We start from the raw sequence: 18,762 nt of genomic DNA on the forward strand, positions 1-18,762 counted from the left end.
AGTTTTTTATTTGCTGCTTAGAAAATCTGCTGAAGAAGTCTCCGTGAGAAGGATATCACCAGTTTTCACCAGCAGCTGCAAGAAACCAACAAAGAACTCAGACTAACAAGAACAGAGAATCATTAGCTCAGGAGAACAACAGATTACAAGAGCATCTTTCTAATATTAAGCAAGAAATTCAGGTATATTTGTAGAGGGAACCCTTCACTAGAAAGAAAAGATGGTGTCTTTTACAAATAGCACTGAGAATTGGTGGGTCCTCACCTGAAATAATTCCAGGACTAGTTTTTAGGTTCATGTTTCAAACCCAGATTTTCCCCTTATTGCTCAGCTCACTTGTATAAAGAGGACCAGCTATTCTTACGCAGTGGCTTGGATATTTGTCTTGAGGAACAGCTAATTAATGGGGTTTTTTCCCTGATCTTGAAGTAAAAACAATGAGGCAGCTATAATTATCACTTACATGGAAAAGCACTATAAAGGAAGTAGCAAGTATTTCTTACAGCATATTTCTTTCTGACTGGCCTAGAGTACATAAAAGCTTATGGCTTTGACTTGCTAATAATTCAACACAATACACATTTTAATGAGGTTCTAAACTTTATTAGAAGTATTGTATTTATGTTTCTTCAAGAGCGGCTTTTGGATAAAAGATACTTGAAACAGTGGCTTATAATACAGCCTTACATTATCTACTGTGTTATTTATCTCTGTCCAGTTCCTAGTGAAAGTAGTTAAAATATTTCAAGTGTCATCTCATGCACACACAATACTCCTGCATTGATATGTTTTCCAAGCAGCTAGAAGTTTAGCTTAATACCTGTAGGAGTCCCTCACTGTAATGTTATGGATTTTCTTCTTTTTCTTCAGCTTCTTGCCTTAATTTAGATTTCCTGGTATTTGATCTGTGTACGTATTCTACTGCTTGCTTGACTTTATCTTCCTTTAGAAGTGCTGCTCAGTTTTAAAGGAGCAAATTAACTGCACCTGATGTTAGGTATGTAAAAATTTTAGGTCATTAAGGCTCCCTTTTAAGTGACGAAAAGTCCTCCAGGACATTCATCCTATCCCAGTTTTTAAAGTAATTAATTTTACCTCTCACCCTTTATTATAGAGGTAGTATAGCTAATGGCTTTATAAAGATCAGGTGCTTAATTCTTAGGTGAGACCACAATTTAGGTGAGACCACTTGCATTCTAAATAACTTTTCTCCCAAACATATTAATTGTTTCTCTTAAGTGCTCTCCCAGAAATGGTGAGGTTGGTAGTGGCTTTGACTGCCAAAGGTTCACCAGGGAATCACTTCTTCACCTTCTTCTGGAATCACAGTTGATAAGGATGATGTCAGCTGGTACAAAATACAGCTTCCTGTTGCTCCCAGGTACTTTTGAAAGCTTCACAGTGTTCTTTGCAATACCTGGACACTTGCAGAAGCAGTTGGAAACAAAAAATCTTGGTCCTACGGGATAAAATACTTTTTAGTAGGGTTGCCTCTAGAGTATGTATTGGTTCCTCTAAGCTCTTCCATTAATTGAGGTAATACTCCAATTATTTAAAGTATTATATAAATTATATTTATATAATATTATATATTATATAAATTTATATATTATATTTAAATTGTATATAATTTCTTTTCTTGGATCCACTGGAAAAGTTCACAAATTTCCAGAACACCTTTCTCAGTAACTTACAGCCTTTTTGCAACGGGAATAGGGGTTTCTCCATAGTCTTCCCCCACACCACCACACCTTCCCCCAGTTCTTGCAGCTGAGTTCTCCTAGTTATTTTGCACAGAATTTTCTGAACTGTGCAGTTCAAGACAGCCTTTCTGCAGTTTTTTATCCTTTTTCTGTTCTCTTTCTCAAGCAGTAGTTGTCAGAAATTCTGACAACTATTCAGACAATTCTGAATGTGTTCTCCAAATACTTGTGGCTTTATTTCTCCTGATTGGGAGTTAAAGACTTAGTTAATTAGGATATAAGCGATTCATTAATAATTAAGTTACTTAATTTTTTATCTGTCTTCTGCTTTTTAAAATGTAGGCTTTTGAAAACTGTAATGTAAAAAGAGATGGAACTGACTGAGCTCTGCTTGTTAAATGGGACAGGCTGTTTTGTTATGACAATCTAGCTGCTAAATAAACCATCTGTATTTTTCTTCTTAACTGCTACATTCCTTTATGGATGTTTTTCTTCATTCTAAGAAGACTTAGCATTATTTATAAGTAAAAAAAAAAAATTTCATGAATGAAAAATTTGGTTTATAGAAATACACATAATTTGAATTTTACATAGCCTTTAAAAAACTAGTTAATATAGCCCTAGACCTTAGATACAAACTAACTGGTTTTTTTAAGGTACAAGCAGTATACTTAAGCCTTATGGAAAAAACCTTTCTTCATAGGTACTATATAAAAAACCTGCAAAGTACCAAATTTAGCTTGATGATATGAAGTTGAAAGCCCAGGATTCAAAACAGTTATTTTCAGGCTGAAGCATGTGCTGAAGTCAGAAGTGAGTATACAAATTAAAACTGTTGGTTTTTAACTAAATATGAAATTTTAATGATATCTCCATGGAAGAATTTGCTTCCTAGCCAAAAAATTGTTTGCATTCTATTCATTTGGTTTAAGCTGTTTGAACATATTTTCATAGCTGTTTCTGCAGTGCAAAATTAATGTAGTATACTTAATTGTGGTTACATATATACACACACGTGTGTGTTTATTAAACTTAAAGAACCAGACAGAATAATACAGAGACGTGGAACTCTTTTGTCTTCATTACTTTATGGGATTAAAGTAAAAAGACATATTACTGCATTATATTTCTATACCTTGCATGTCTAATGTATCCTAGCAATTCTGAACAGATATCTTTTGCCCACTGAAATGTAGTCATCTTGAACAAATTCTGGTTCTTGAGAAGTCTCTCAATGTTTTGGCTAAATGGCAAAATTTTCAGTGGAAAGAGAATATCCAATACTGTATCTATAGATCTATAAATATCCCTATTTTGTGGAGCTTACTGTAAATTATTAAATAAACAAGCTTAACATGTTGGGAGAGAGAACTGTGAGCTCTTGGAGAATTACCACAAAGCCCATGAACAAGGAGAAAGCTGGGAAGCAAAATGCCATGAAGCAGAAACAGGCTTTTCCTGTTACACTGGCACTGGTCTGTGCAGAGTCTGAGAGCCACAGTTGGAAAGGGAAAATAGAGTCCATTGAAGCACAGATGGAACAAGTGAGTTGAAATCGTTCTTTCCATAGTTCACCCTTGAAATGGTCTAGTAGTATTTTAAAATTATGTTTAATGCCGCTTCTGTTTAAGAGAGATTTTCCACCATGAACTGTATGATTGTGACTTTATATAATAATATGGTTAAAATTCCACTAGTTACACTTGCAGAAAAAAAAAATCTTTAAAAAAATAATAGCAAATTTCAAGAAAAAAAAAATTAAATGCTCTCATGTTTGGAATGAATGAAGGCATAAAGTCACACACAACTCCACAACATACCTGAAACATGTCAAGTGCTTTGTCACCTGTCATGTTCCTGTCCCTGCTCTTCTTGCTTTGAGCTTCTCAATCTTCTTTCCACTGCTTTAGATGTCCCAAAGAGCCTCTGAAAATCTGAAGAACTTAAAGGAAAATTCACAGCTTGGCTTTGGAAATATGTTGTGAGTATATAAACATGGTTTTGGGGTTCTCCAGTTTTTGTTACAGATCATCTCTGCTTCCTGAATATCACATAAGCTGCTGAGGGATACTCAAGAACATCAGATACTCTAGAGGAATAAAACTGTTGCTGTTCAGAAAGTGGATGAAAACACAGCAGTAACTAAACAGCACAATGAGGATGGTGTGGCAGATTTTGACATTCCTTTAAGATATAATAAAACCAGTACATGGTCCTAGTTTGTGCAACAAGCCTGAAACCAGCAGATGTTTCATCCTTCTAATTCCTCCCCACATGCCTGCTATTAAGTGTAGGAATAAACAGGTCTCTTCATGAACACTATGTCAACATATTGGGTCCAAATTCCAAATGCCATATTCCGGTTCATACAGTTACATGCAAGGCATGTATCTAGAACACAGAAGTTTATATTCAAAAATCTTAATGTGCTCAGCAGTGCTCTGTATTCCTTGTGCTTTTTTTCAGGTGAGACGGAGCTAGAATTAATGTGATGTGCTCCCATATAATAATCCCTTTGGATGTCATTTCTAGCAAATCACAGTGCCTCACCTCTCACTTTGCTCTGTTAACCTTCCACACTCATTCTGCCACCTTCTGAAACTTAAGGAGTTGAAAGTGACTGACCAGGAATGTAAGTATCACTGGGCACAGTACAGGCATTTTTTAAAAAGGAAAAACCTAGGTTATGTTAATTTTAAATGTACAAAATTCTTAATGCTTTTAGTCAGACCTGCTGCTGCTGCCTTGTGCACTCCTCTTTAATGTGATTCTCTCATCTCTTACTCATACCTGAATTCACACGTGACAACAGTATAAATATGACTGACAGAATCTCAGCATTCATCTACATACAAAACCAAATTTTATTGCTAAAATAAGAGGATCTCATCTGAAAATAAAATGTGGTCCATGGCAGAATTTTCTACCTTATTAATTCTGCAGGAGTAGAATTCTAGGAAGAGAGTATAAAATGTCAGTAGCTAATTTTGCTGTCAGAAGCAAGAACTCTTCTAGTTTTTTTATACAGGAGTTATTTAAAGAAATAACTTTAAAGTTTATTGTAGAATAAATTACTGTGGCCTCTTAAAATTTGCCACAATTACATAGAGATATTTTGTAGGATTTTGGAAGCGGTTTTAATTCTTTTTTTTAGTAGAGTTTGATATTGCTTTACTGTAACTTTTAACAACAGAAGCAGCATACAAATGTTCTATTTCTGCCTTAAGCAACTCTCTTGTGAAAATGGGTGGAGAGCCTCAAAACATACGTTGGAAGAGAGGCTCTCTATTTCCAAATGTCACATCTACACAAGAAATTTGCATTAAGCTAGATGCAATCAAAGAACAATTAAATTAGCATTTCATTTCCACAGCAGAGAAGGTAGAAAGGGTATGTGAAATATATTAGAAAAATAAGTTTATGTTAATGTTATGCTTAAGGGATCCAAATATACTTTAGGATCATGAATGATCACTTTTTCAATTTTTTAAATGTTTAATTTGGCATTTCTCAGGGGCTTACTCCTCAAAGGGCTTGTGTTGTACACTCTTTGAAAAGGAGTCTGCTTCACTCCTTTGCAGGGCTTTACTATGAATACTCAAAAGTCAGGGCTTAAAATTACTATTGGTTTCATGAAAGATACCTTGGATTTTACAGCTAGTTTCTAGGTAAGCAGAATAACTGGAGCTGTTTATTAGCAATGAAACTTGACATGGAATTTAAAATGATTGACTGTTTTAGGAAGTAGCAATATCTTTAATCTTTTCTTATTTTCCCTTTAAAGTCAGGTTTTGTTGACCTTGATTTTTACAAAAACTACAAAATTAATGTGTGATACACAAATTATTTAAAACTCAGCTTGGATAAACTTTGAAAAGTTGTTCATACCCACTCAGATTATTCAGGTATTTTCAGTGTGATTCTATCACTGACCTGTCCATCCTCTGCTCCAACTGAGATGATTTCTTGTTCTTTACAAGAATAAGACTGCTTCCAGCAGTCTCTTTTAACCTTTATACCTTTTGCAAACACAGTGGGTAAAGCTGCTGTTTGCCATTTGGTTATCACTTCCAGCCAAATGTGTGTGATGTCTTTTGTATCCTTGTGAAATCTTCTATGATTCTTTTGATAGGGAAGGGTTCCAGCATATGACATTTATCTGAAACTTTTATGAGATCTAATATGGCAGACTCCCTGGATCCTTCTGTGAAGGGGATTGCTGGAACTGTGGAGAACAGCAACAGTTTCAGGAAAGAAAACTGCAGAAATGCAGTTGGACAGTTGGAGAAAAGTCAGAAGTTGGGAAATTTTCAATCATTTTTCAACCACTAGTTGAAAAATATCTTTTCAACCACGAGTCTTTCATCAGCCATGTATAACCTTCAGATAAGGCTCTTACTTTACACAATATTCCAGTGCAGAATCTACATTACTAGATTGCAGCATATTTATATTCAGAAGTGGAAAGTAAACCTGATTCTGAATAATATTGTTCTTTCAATGTTTCTAATATTGTTTATTTTCCTACATCTTCTTTGCCTACAGTTTTCAGTATTCTTTTGTTCTGAAATACAAATGTAGAATATCAAAACTGTTTCTCTGCCAAGGAACTAGATTTTTGAGTGACAGTTCGTAGAAAATGGGATGTTTCAGAATGAAGAAATCTTTCAGTTATGTTTGGTAAAAGAAAAAAAATTGACTTTTGCTTTGATAAATGTCTTTTTCTTTCTTTTTTCTTTTTTTTTTCCCGCTCTGTTGGCCTATCATCTGAGTTCTTCCAGTATCTTTCTCCTTTGAACATATAAGTGGTTATCTTCTGAAATTTCTGAGGAATGTGCTGGAGAGGTGGAGTGTTTGTTAAGATGTCTCAGTTCATAGATTTCCCATGACCTTTGGCTAAGCATTATTGTGCTTAATGTAAACTAGGCTTGAGTAAAACACAGATAAAAGTGTTGCAGCACCCCAAACAGACTCAGTTAGACAGACTATAATGTATACATGAAAAGATGAAGGGAAAATAGCATCCAGTTTACTTATGCTAAGATTAAAAGAGGCAGCTTTCTTTGTCTCTGTAGCTGACCCAATACTGATTTTCCTGATTCTCAGTTTCTGGAATTATTTTTTTTATATGTGTGTGTAGCTATGGCTCAGGTATGTCCATCGTTCCCTTTGCAGTGGAATATACTAGGTTTTATGGGTATTCTTTTTTAAGTTCCTCCAAGATATATAGATATTTAATCTCTTTTTTTTTTATTTTTTCATTTTCCTTTTTCCCCCGGTTTATTCTTGACGCTCCTGTAAATAAAATAAGTGTAATCTCACTCTGCTGATGATGCTGGTTTGTAGTACCACATGTTATTTCCTGCATCCAAACAGTTAAAAAATAGTTTTTTGCCTCAAAAAATGTGAAACTTCCGTCCTCTTCTGTAGTGAGTCTGTCTACAGAATCCAGTGATCCATATATTTCATAGCATTTTGTCATTTGTATCAAGTACATTTATATTAAGATATAAATTGATGATTTTATAAATCTGACAGAGGATTTTGATTGGGAAAATATGGAACTAATCACCCATCTTGGAGAGAAAGCAAATTTTATCATTGATCCCAGACTTCCTTTTCTATTTTTATCTTTTTTTTTAAAGGTTACCCCAATAGAATGCCAGTAAGCTTAATAAGCATACATCTGAAACCTTAAAATCTTTATTTAAATCTGCAGAGTAAGTGTGAGTAATACCATTCTAAAACAGAGCTGCTAAGAGAACAGCTGGGAAATGAAAGAGCATCTATGAAAAACCTGGAATCTGTGCTTGTGTCCAGTTGTGAGAAAGCATTTCAGTCACAGAGAGCAAAGCAAGAGAAAGACTCTGAAATTCAGTTTCTCAATGAACAGCTTGCTTTGGTAGAAAATAATCTGTGCATAAATGACCAGGAGAGTATTGCCGTTTCTATCATTCTTTCCAAGTGTATTTAAACAGAGGTGGTTTTATATCTAGCTGCATTTTCAAATGGCCAGTGTAGCTTGATTACCTTAATAGCAGAAGATACCAAAGACCTGCTTCTGATTCCTCAGTTATACTCTAACAGACTTTTCTACATAGTGTTATATTTTGCTCCAAAAAAATGTTCTTAATCTCAATTGCATGGTATAGGTTCCCTTTTAATTTTGAATAATTGCATGTGGCTACAAGCTTGGAGAATTACAGTTGCTATCTAATTAATGTGTATGGACTTCACAGTGCTGTGCAGAATCAAGATTTTACTCACCTCAGAAACAGAGCAGCTCAGTTAGAGTCAGAACTGGATATCACCAAAACACAGCTGGGGACTGAGCTCTTTGACAAGCAAGTATATGTTTTTGTATTGTGCTTCCTGCAGCTAATTGGGGTGAAATGCAATATAGTACTGAGACTTAGACTAATTAGTCAGATAAACAACAAAGTTTGGGTTTGCACTGCTGTACATCTCTTGTATGTTCAGACTATTCATGACACTAAATTTAATCTGTTCAGCTGTTACACATGCTGTCTAAATTAATTCTGTAGGTTGCCTATATAGCCAACAGAATGAGACAGTGAGATAAACTACCCTGGTTTCGGATGAGATGGGTCACTTTCCTGAAGATGCTCATCTCTCTTCACCCATTTATATTGATGCCTGTCTTGATCTATAGTGAAAATCCAGGTGAGTAGTCATTTATACAAGTGCTTTACAGCCTACTAGTTCTCTGCACCCTCTGGAATGATTTTCGCCTGTACCAACCCCCATTCTCCCAAGTACTACTTGAAGTGCTGTGGATGGTTCCCAAATGGCAGTATGACAAGTTGCTTGTTTTTTTTTTATTTTTTTTTTTAACTTTGCAAGAAGAGACTTTACCAACATGTAGGACCTATTTCATATGATTTGGCCACAGCACCAGAGAATGGTCCCTGTCCTGCTTCATGAATTAATTTATCTACATAGTCTTGGTGTCTTATATAGTTTCCTTATCTTTGAAACAACAATACTTCTCTATTTCATGGACATATTGAGGATAATATCTTACAGTTTGGGGTATTATTTTGGATATGTAAAATAGTGAGCTAAAAGAAGCAGAGTGATGTGATTATAGCACAGGTCTGAGAATGAGGTGTCTCATTTAACTGGTAAATTGTTGATATTCTGTTCTCTCATAAGTAAGGACGAAGGGTCTGGAGAGGGTATCTCTGCTTTCATGGAAAGAAATTAAAGCTCCAAACCAGCTTCTTAGAGCCAATCTATTCTTCTGGCACTGGTAAGTGAAAACCAGAAAATTGGCCACATAAGAAAAATATTATCATTAAAGTCAGTATCATGTTAGTACATAATGAGAGCAACAGCTGTGAGTAGTGACTGGTTTGTTTTGTTGTTAGTTTAAAGGAGTGGGTATATGATATCCTTGTTAAAACACTCATTGGATTAGACGTACTGATTTACTGCCTTGGTGCAGAACGAAATAATGCCTGAAATTAGGAGGTGGAAGTGCCAACACTGTCAGACCTTGAACAGGCACCAAAACAGTGATACCAGGAGGCTTGATCCATCTGTCTGGCTTTTTCTTTACCAGCCAGGAAAAGCACCTCCCCATCCCTCAGACTGCAGAAACAGTTTGGACTCCTGTGGAAACAACACAGACTAGATTCTTGTTATGTAAACAACTGACTGACTGAAACCAGGATCCCAGAGGAGTACGTACCTTCAAAACTTTCCAATGTATTATCCAATCCCACATACTTCCTTCCCATACAGCCAGATGCAGGAGTTATGGATTGATTCAATATCCAGGCCCCATCTCTTGCAGTCAAAATGACAGGTACTTCCATTTTGCAACTTTCCCATTGGGGATTCCAGCATCTCTTAAATATCCAGCAGTTTCAGGGCACTTGAGTAGACTCTAGTCCACTGGCCTTGCCAACTCAAACAGCACAGGAATACCACAAGCAGCACTGCTCTTACTTTTGAATAACCTTAAAATTAGGCTCTTCCTCCCTGGAGATGTTTACAGTTTTTAGTTTTAAACTTGCAGTAACCATGGCTATCTTCTGTCTTTCAGGGAAAATTGAGACAATGGACATGCAGTATCTCAGTAAGGGAATAACACGAAAAGACTCGCTCATCTGTCTTTCAGAGAAGCATATGATGAAAACTACATTTCCTTTTAAAATAAAATTTAGAAGCTGAAAATCTTAAATAGAAAAAAAGGGGCTTATAGTGACTGTGAGATAGTTTTGATGGTTTTTCAAAAGTGCTTAGTCTCACAGTAAAATAATATTTATTTAGGGAACTTCAGGAGCTTCACTGCCAGAGTTGTACAAATTCACATCACTTAAGCTCTACATTAAAAAAATCATCACCTCAACATTCCCATCACTGATCTCCTGATGGGTCTCTGGACTAGTCCCTGGAAGGCTAGGTGGTTCCACAACATTTAACTTCCAAACACTGGGTGGGAAATAAAAACAAAAGCATGAACTCTGACATTTCTTGTCGAAATATCAACTGAGTTCCACGGAATTATATTCATGGAGGAAAAGTTACGAGACGATTCAGAACCACAATATTTTGATGATACTCCTTTTATTTTGTTTTATTGAACTGTATCAAACTATATAGTCAACAGCAACTACTTGTAGTGGGATGCTGTAATCAAAAATTCTTAAAACAGTAATGGAAATAATGCTACAGAAAATATCAGCTTGTCACTGTTTTGCACTAAGTGTAAATGTAAATATTTTCATCTTTCTTACAGAAAAGCTCTTAACTATCCAGTCGTTCTTCCAGTTTTCAGGATAGGTTTTACTCTATATATGTCCACATTTTTACAAGAACATAAACACATTCTGTAAGTCTTCAAGTACTCGTAATCCTGAGGAGGAGCAAGCCCAGCTTTCTTTTTAACAATTAGTGGAATGGAGCTTCCACAATATGGAGCTACTCCTGACAGTTTCAGTCTCAGCTTAGTTTCCTATTTGGTAGCTGCATGCTTGTTGCATCACATGTTTTTGATAGATTGATGGCAGCATGCATTAAAAAAATACTGCCAGTTGAGGGGGAAAAAATTCTCAGTTCATGACTTGCTTTTGAGGTTATTATGCACTTCCAAGTTTAATTTATTAACTGAGATTATTACCTTTGGCACTTGATTAATCTTTGCAGTCAAAGGCTCCTCTAACTATTAAAAATAGGTCCCAATAATATGAGACAAGTTTCCTCGGGTCATTGATCTGGTTCTGGTGCCCCTAGCAAGAAAACACAGCTGTGCTAGACAGTTATTTTGTAGCTATTGCCAATCCTTGATAGCAAGTACAGGGAGTCTTCAGTCCTCTGATAGAACTGAGTCTACTCCTCCTTCATCCGAGTACAGTGTAGCTCTTAAATTTGTTGAAGGAAACATTGTGTCATTTGGAATGGTTTAATTTGCCTTTAATTACCATAACACTTTCTTCTATTTTTGATACTTACAAAGAAAAGAGGAAACAATCCATGTAGTCACCGCATTGATACTAACAATTATGGTGCTTTTTCTATTTGCATTACTTCCTTTTCAGGGTGATAAAATTCCATTCTAAGTAGTAAACTTCTGGCTAAATAACAAATGAAGCCTAATCTTCTACAGACTAGATTAGGAATTAAATTCCTATCTTGCTTGATGTTCCTTTTCTTTTTTCTTTTTTTTTTCCGGTTTTGTGGGGGATTTTTGCTTGGTGTTTTGTTGTTTTGGTTTGGTTTGGGTTTCTTTATCCTGGTTGGCCTTATGTGGCTTTTGCACATTCCTAGGGTACAGTGAGTTTAAGGACTAAAATTGAAGTAAGTGAGCCAGGTTCATTTAAAATTTTCAGACTGTTTTAAGCTAAGTTTTTCCTCAATTAAATCAATGTAGCTTTTGCATGGAAATGAACTCAATTTTTCTTCTGCTTGGTTATTTTCCATTTTTGAGAATTCAAGATATACAATTCATATATAATAACTAATATAATTCATAACTTCTTCTCCTCATCCAACTCTTTGTTATACTTTTTTTTTACTAGGTGGGCAGAACTAGGGTTGTTTCAGACTAACTTACAGAATCCCAGAATGGTTTGGGTTGGAAGGGACATTAAAGACCATCTAGTTCCAACCTTCCACTACACCAGGTTGCTCAATTCCCTTGAACACTACTTAGTTACTTGTTTATGCTAAATGGTTTGGGATTGTTTTCATTTAAAAAAAAATGTGCAAGAACAACTGAAACACTGGAAGTTTGTGCTACATTTTAAAAGCTTAAACGGAAAGAATTTGTCAGGTTTGTGTAATGTAGTGATACAGTGATGAATAGAATAGCCTGTTAGAAAAGGCTCTCCTAAAACAGAGCAGAGATCTGAATCTGGAAGTGTCTGCTTTGTATAAGTGATTTACATTTGAGTTGCCTATTTGCTTTAATGTCCACAATACTAAAGTTCTTGATAAATTTTATGTCAAGAACGTAGAGTGTCTATTGGGAAAAAGATGGAATAGTAGAAATGTCTGAAGTATCTATGCATGATGATTTTCCTCTCAGCTAGCTCTGGAAAGATTTAGAAAATTCATTGAGTCCAGAACGAAATAAAAACCAATGTAAAATATTGCCTGAGAGTAAAAGCAAGAATATTAATGCAAATATTTGGGTGTAATAATCAGCAGAATCACAGAATTAAGACTTTTAAAATGGATATTTGGGGAATTGATGAAATATGATCTAGGTGTAAGTTCCTGTTAAGTAGTGTACTGCTACTTCAGGAGGGTCCTCCTGGAGGGGAAATCTCCTTTTTCAACTGCTTTGAGACAAGTTATCAGGCATTGAAACAGGTATTGTAGAAACAACTGCTAGAAACTGGAGAGACTTCTTCCACAGCTAATGTGTGACTCTACATGAAGTATAATGAAACAGCAGTGCTGGAATTACTATTAATGCCCTTACTTTTCTCTGGGGTTCTGCTGCTATTTCAGCAGACAGTCTGATGGGAGATGAGGCAGACAGTCACCTTTTCATTCTATGGAGGATGTGATATCAGCAGTAAATTGGACAGTAACTTTTTCTTATTATTCCATCTTTCTCTGTATCTTTATTGAACCAGACTCCTTGCTCCAGTAAAGTGAAAAGGATGTGTCCTGCAGTTTGTGTTTCAGACCTGGTGGGAAATACCTTGTCTGTCTGATTTTTAAGTGATAGGAGTCCAAAGCTTACCTTACACATCAAATGTGTTATAACATTTTTATACAATAAAATCTAATCTGTCAAATGATCTGGATTGACTGTTAAAGAGACTAGGAAGTGCTTTCAGAATTCACACCTCTATTCATCCTTTTTTCTATCTTCATAAAATAATTGTTTAGGTCTCTGGTTTATTTTTGCAAGCAAAGGCATGTTGGTCATAATAATGGGTTAAGCATAAACTTTCACATATGTTCCTTTATATTAATTTTTTTTATAAGCTGACTGCTCAACATTAACATTCATGTTTGAGTAATAATTAAAGACAGCATAACCCATGCAAATGCACCTAATACTGTGAAAAAGCAACTGTGTTGCTTTTTAGGAACAGGTAGCTTTAACAAGCCTGTAAAAATAGTTTCTGAATAATGTTTAAAAAAAAAAGTATAAATATATATGTGCTACATAAAGTTTAGGATTATCTTCCACAAGAGTAACAATATTTTTCAGTACAGGTGGACTGATTTTAATTTGGAGGTCCTGGTTCTTCATTCCTTATTTGGCACAGCCACGGAAGTCATTTCAGCCATCCCCAGTGTTAATGGGACTGCTTGCAAGTAATAAAGACTGTAGGAGCAGACATAATGATATTAACCATTGCCACATTATGCAGTTATTAAAAGGCATATTGTACAATTTTCCCAGATGAGAGAAGATGATCATTGCATTATTCTGGAAGATGAGAAAGAGATTTGTTGTTTTGCAATCATATTGTCATATTGATTTTTTTTTCTAGAAGATGATCATAAAACAGTTTGAGAAATGTGATCTTGGTCTATAAAACTAATATGCTATCATCTAGAAGATGAGAAGCAGATATTAGATAAACTTAGTACAGATAAAAGGAGTTCTTTTTGGGAGTGGATATGCTGTGCAGAGGCCCATGTTCTAAGATGTAATTCTTTAGTTGCAATAATGATGCTTTTCCATGTAACATAATAAGGAAGTCAGTAAAGAGGTGCTCACCTACAAAGTAAAACCAGAAGATTCTTAAGCAATTTGGACTTTAAAATTCTTCTCTTATGCAGAGGAATAAGGGAATATGAGATTATAAGTATCAAGATGTAATAAACCTGCTTTTTCTTGAGTACTCTGGTAAAGTAATAGCCTTTTTATTAGGGTTAGCCTTTTCTTAAAAATTTTTTTGGAAATGAAAACTTTTAGTTTTTGCAGGAAAATTGCAAGGGGGTTACAAGGTCATGGATGGAGCCAAAGGAACTTTTGTCAATGGTGATGAGATACAGACTTCAAGTGACTTCTGACAGAAATTAATTGCTGCAAAATTTTTGATGGTTAAGGAAAAGAAACCATACGAGTATATTCAGAGAGCAGGATCACTGCTAAGTCTGACCTAAGTCAGAAACTGAGAGAAAGAAAAAAATGAAGTAATTAATTGAATTTGCTGAAGTTTGCAAACAATATATTTTATTTGACAAATTTGCTTATTGGCAATGTCTGTAGTAATAGCCCAAGAGGAATGGAACGGTGTTTGTTGGTTGGGAATTGTATGTTCTGTCCAGTAGTATATTCTAAAAACCTTCAGAACATGACTGAATATTAAACTTTGTTCTTATGTAAAGGGCAATAATGAGTTCAGAGTATTTACAGTTCTTTACTTTTGGTTGTAAACTCTCTAATCTGTAATACATCTTAATTTTTTCAGTACCCAGGAATTACTGTCATATATGCCCAGACTAAAATGTGTCACACACTTTGTGATAGTATCTGTTTCGTCATGTTGTGGGTTACTTGTGATTTTCTTGTCATTGCTTAGTTACAATATTTTTATTGGAAAGAAACCTGCACCAAAAAAATCTATTTATCATTTGTTTGCATTTGTGACAGTTATTTGCAACCATGAACAATGTTATACTTAATTTTTATATATATATTTAAATTGCCTTTTACCACAATCTTTTTACATAGGTAAACCTGAAAATACAATTCATGGTTTTTATACAAAATAAGAGTATTTTAAACTCAGCTATACTGTTATGATCAAAAATCATGTGGTTTGCATAACAAAGAAACCTATAGTATTTGTAAAAGTATTCATGCTAATTTTTAGCCACTGGTTATAGAGCTGTTCCCAACTAAGTTTGTTTACCTGTGGCAATGGAAACTGTCCCCATTACTCAGTAGAAGGTATTTCACTTGAGCATAACTGGTTTACAGGGTTTTTAGAAGAAAGAGTTCAGTACCTCTGGTGTCCTTCTCCTTCGTATCTCTTCTTCACACTAGAAGCAGCAGGATGTATGGATACAGAGTAGTATCTCCATTACAATATAGTCCCACCTTCCAATGGGGAAGAATTCATTGTGTGTTTCTGGGTAGAAATATTCCCCTGCTTCTTGTAAAATCTACGCAAGCAACCTTTCAGCAGCATTTGGAGCCTTGTATCTATGTGATTTATCCTGGTTTTTCCACTCAAAGAAAAGCAGATTTAGAATGAATCAGATTCATAGAATCATAGAATGGTTTGAAAGGGTTGGAAAGGACCTTAAAGACATCCAGTTCCAACCCATGTGGTACGGAGGACACCTTCCACTAGACCAAGTTGCTTGAAGCTCCATCCAACCTGGCCTGGAACACATCAGGGATGGGACATCTACAACTTCTCAGGGCAATCTGTTCTGGTGCAACACCCTCTGAGTAAAGGATTTCTTCCTAACACCTAATCTGAACCTGCCCTCCTTCAGTTTAAAACCATTGCCCCTTGTCCTGTCCCTATCTGCCTGTGTAAAAAGTCCCTCTCTCTCGTTTTAAAAGCCCCCTTCAGGCACTGGAAGGATGCAATTAGATCATCCCATAGCCTTCTCTTTTCCAGGTTGAAACAGTTCTCTCAGCCTTTCCTTATAGGAGAGGTGCTCCATCCCTCTGATCAACTTGGTGGCCTCCTCTGGAATTGCTTCAACTGGTCCCTGTCCTTCCTGTGCTCAGGACCCCAGAGCTGGATGCAGCGCTCCTGGTGGGGTCTCACCAGAACAGAGGGACAGAATCCCGTCTGTCGACCTGCTGGCCACACTGCTTTCAATACAGCCCAGGATACAACTGGCTTTCTGGGTTGTGAGTGCACATTGCTAGGTAATATCCTGCTTTTCATCCACAAGACACCCCAAGTCCTTCTTTGCAGGGCTGCTCTCAATTATTTCTCCCTGTCCACTCATAATCTAGGATTGCCCTGACCCAGGTACAGCACCTTGCACTTGGATTTGTTGAACATCATGAGGTTCTCCTGGGCCCACTTCTCAAGCTTGTCCAGGTCCCTCTGCACGGCATCCTGTCCTTCTCTTGTGTCACCTGCACCGCTCAGCTTTGTGCCATCTGCCCAAAGTGCAGTGTGCTGAGGGTGCACTCAATCCCACTGACGGTGTCTTTGATGAAGATATTGAAGAGCACCAGTCCCAAGGCGGAGCCTTGGGGGACACCACTCATCACCCATCTCCACCTGGACATAGAGACATGGACCACAACTCTGCATCCATCCAGCCAATTCCTTATCCACTGAACAGTCCACCGATCAAATCCATGTCTCTCCGATAAGAAGGTAAGGATGTTACATGGGACAGTACCAAAGGCTTTACAGAAGTCTAGAGAAATGACATCTGTCTGTCTCCCCTTGTTGACCACTGCCATCATTCCATCGTTTCTTTTTCCTTTCAGTCACTAATAAAGCTTGAACTTTAGCAACACTAATTGAAGATTCTGCTGTCAGTGTTAAAGCAGGTGGTTTTAGTCTTTGAGCAGAAAAAAATCTTCATGGTGTGGCGTAGTCTATGGTGGTACTACAGCTGAGTTTTTTGTTCTGTCCCCTTCATTTCTTCTCAGACCAACTAATCCTGTTGGTGTCAGTGTAGGTAGTGGAGTATTAGCAAAATGGCTAATCAGCAAAATCAGCATCAGATATAGTTTAGCAGTTCTGTTACTCAGTTTCCTTTTCTATATTTATTTAATCTTTGATATTGGCAGTTACAATGGTACAGTAGAATGCATAAGAATTTAGTATACGTTCCATATTTAACTAGTTAATTTGCATTAGCTTCTCCTTCCACATCATTTTGGAATGGATAGCCTTGCAACAAGAAATGCAAATTGATTTACTGATACAGACTGGAGGGTCTGTAAAGAAGTGTGATCTTCTAATAAAAGAAGCAAAAGAATCTTTTTAATGTATCTTGCACTCTTAATGATCTTTCCTCTGAGCCACTGAACTTTCACGCTAATTCCCAGCAGAGGGAGTAAGTGAAATGAAGATGAATGAATCATACATAGCTTGTGGTATTAACATGCACAGTTATCTGAACACGTGGAAAGATATTTCAGTTAGTTTTACATTTTGGACACTTTCCAAACAGAAGAAAAAGAGCTTGATAAGACGGATAAAATTTGCATGTGACTCCACTTGGATTTACTACATTAAAACATAACCTTATTTCATGGCAAGGATCAGATTTTTTTAGTAAACTTTGAATAAACAAAATTTGCTTGTAATTAAAACATTATGTATAAAGGCATGGCCTGAAATGATGTTCCCTTCCAATGGATTTTTATTCACCTGACTCTCTAATATACTGTAATTCGATTTTTCTCTAGGCTGTCTCACATTTTTATTAAAATCCATGAAGAAGTTTAATAATTTATTTCAGCAGATGCAAAAGTCTAAGCTTAGTTTTAAGTTTCCTATCTTGGGCTTCTCATCTATCTTTTATTTTTGGTGCTTTTATTTCCTGAGGTGGGAGAAGAACAAACATTTTTTATCTTGAATGCAGCCTACACCCAAGCAATTATATAGAGTACACAAAGCAGAAAACGTCTTTGTTGTCAGAGCTGCAGTGCAACCAAGCAAGTGAACAATGTACTTCTCAGATTTGCTTTACACGAGGATATCTCTTTCCTGTACATAGCAATATTTCATAAAATCACTTTTGCCAGTATAGCATGAATATTTTTAAAACAATGCTACTTGGCAGAAATAAAACCTATAATTGAAATTTTTTTTAACCCACAGTGGCTGCTCTGGAAGTAGTGTTGAAATTATTTTTCATTTGAAGAGTGAGTTAGTGTGCACCAGCTTTCCATTTTCATTTCTGCCTCCCTTATCAGTGCCCTAAGAAACAAGCAACCCCCACAGCATTTTCCAGTCTAATGCTTTTACCTTGGACTGCAAGGCAGTATACTGTGGTGTTCATTCATTTATCAGGCAACACCTGTATTTTCTATCCAAAACTGCTGTCCTCAGACTCACTGACTTTACACGGGAGAGACTCTTTAGAGACAAAAAAAGAAAAAAAAAAAAAAAAGAAAGAAAAAAAAAAGTGCTCATGTTGAAACCAGAACTCACAAGTTTGAGAGGAATTTATTGAAATAGATAAGATGCTGAAGTGGGGAACAAACTACTCGATGTTATTTTGGTCAGTTCTTCTAACCAGCTCGTCCAGCCTTCCTTTCTCACCTCTTGCACAGAAGCTGAGCTTGAAATACCCCATTTGAAGGTCCAAGGGCACTGCTGTTCACAGATGCAAGCAACTTCAGCTAGAGCCTTTCACTCTGATACCACCGCAAGGATCCTGACTGTAGCTACGTGCTGCAAGTACCCCGCCACCTCCAACACTCTAACTCGCTCGAGAAAATAACCTGGAGATGGCTCATCGCTACCTTAAGCTACTTCGGGTAGGCGACAGGGGAAAACAAAGCCGAGGCAGAAAGATGTGGCGGTGAAATCGGCCTTTCACAGTGCCTGGTCCACTCCTTCTCCTCAGCCCCGCGTGCCTCTGTGACCCGCCGCGGTCAATGTCTTGCCGAGGTGGAAAA

At 36.5% G+C, this 18,762-nt stretch overlaps 1 protein-coding gene, 2 long non-coding RNA genes and 1 pseudogene across 3 annotated transcripts in view; 3 read left to right on the forward strand and 1 right to left on the reverse strand.

Annotated features, from left to right (window-relative positions):
• On the forward strand, positions 1-3,689 carry LOC138118242 (uncharacterized). Its single transcript, XR_011155053.1, has 3 exons — positions 1-182; positions 2,407-2,516; positions 3,614-3,689. It is a non-coding gene; the product is annotated as an uncharacterized lncRNA (long non-coding RNA).
• Positions 3,690-4,052: 363 nt separating this feature from the next.
• On the forward strand, positions 4,053-10,134 carry LOC138117335 (testis-specific gene 10 protein-like; annotated as a pseudogene).
• Positions 10,135-14,972: 4,838 nt separating this feature from the next.
• The window catches only part of CRACDL (CRACD like), a 69,558-nt gene continuing 65,768 nt past the window's right edge, over positions 14,973-18,762 (forward strand). The window contains exons 1-2 of the mRNA XM_069005963.1: positions 14,973-16,035; positions 16,126-16,498. The gene's annotated coding sequence lies outside the window, so the exon portion shown is untranslated. The remainder of the gene's footprint in view (positions 16,036-16,125; positions 16,499-18,762) is intronic.
• Positions 16,513-18,727, reverse strand: LOC138105928 (uncharacterized). The gene is made up of 3 exons (XR_011148806.1): positions 18,404-18,727; positions 18,107-18,217; positions 16,513-16,790 (listed from the first exon to the last, which is right to left on the reverse strand). It is a non-coding gene; the product is annotated as an uncharacterized lncRNA (long non-coding RNA).

This window comes from Aphelocoma coerulescens, chromosome 1 (assembly GCF_041296385.1).
Source record: "Aphelocoma coerulescens isolate FSJ_1873_10779 chromosome 1, UR_Acoe_1.0, whole genome shotgun sequence".
NCBI lineage: Eukaryota > Metazoa > Chordata > Aves > Passeriformes > Corvidae > Aphelocoma > Aphelocoma coerulescens.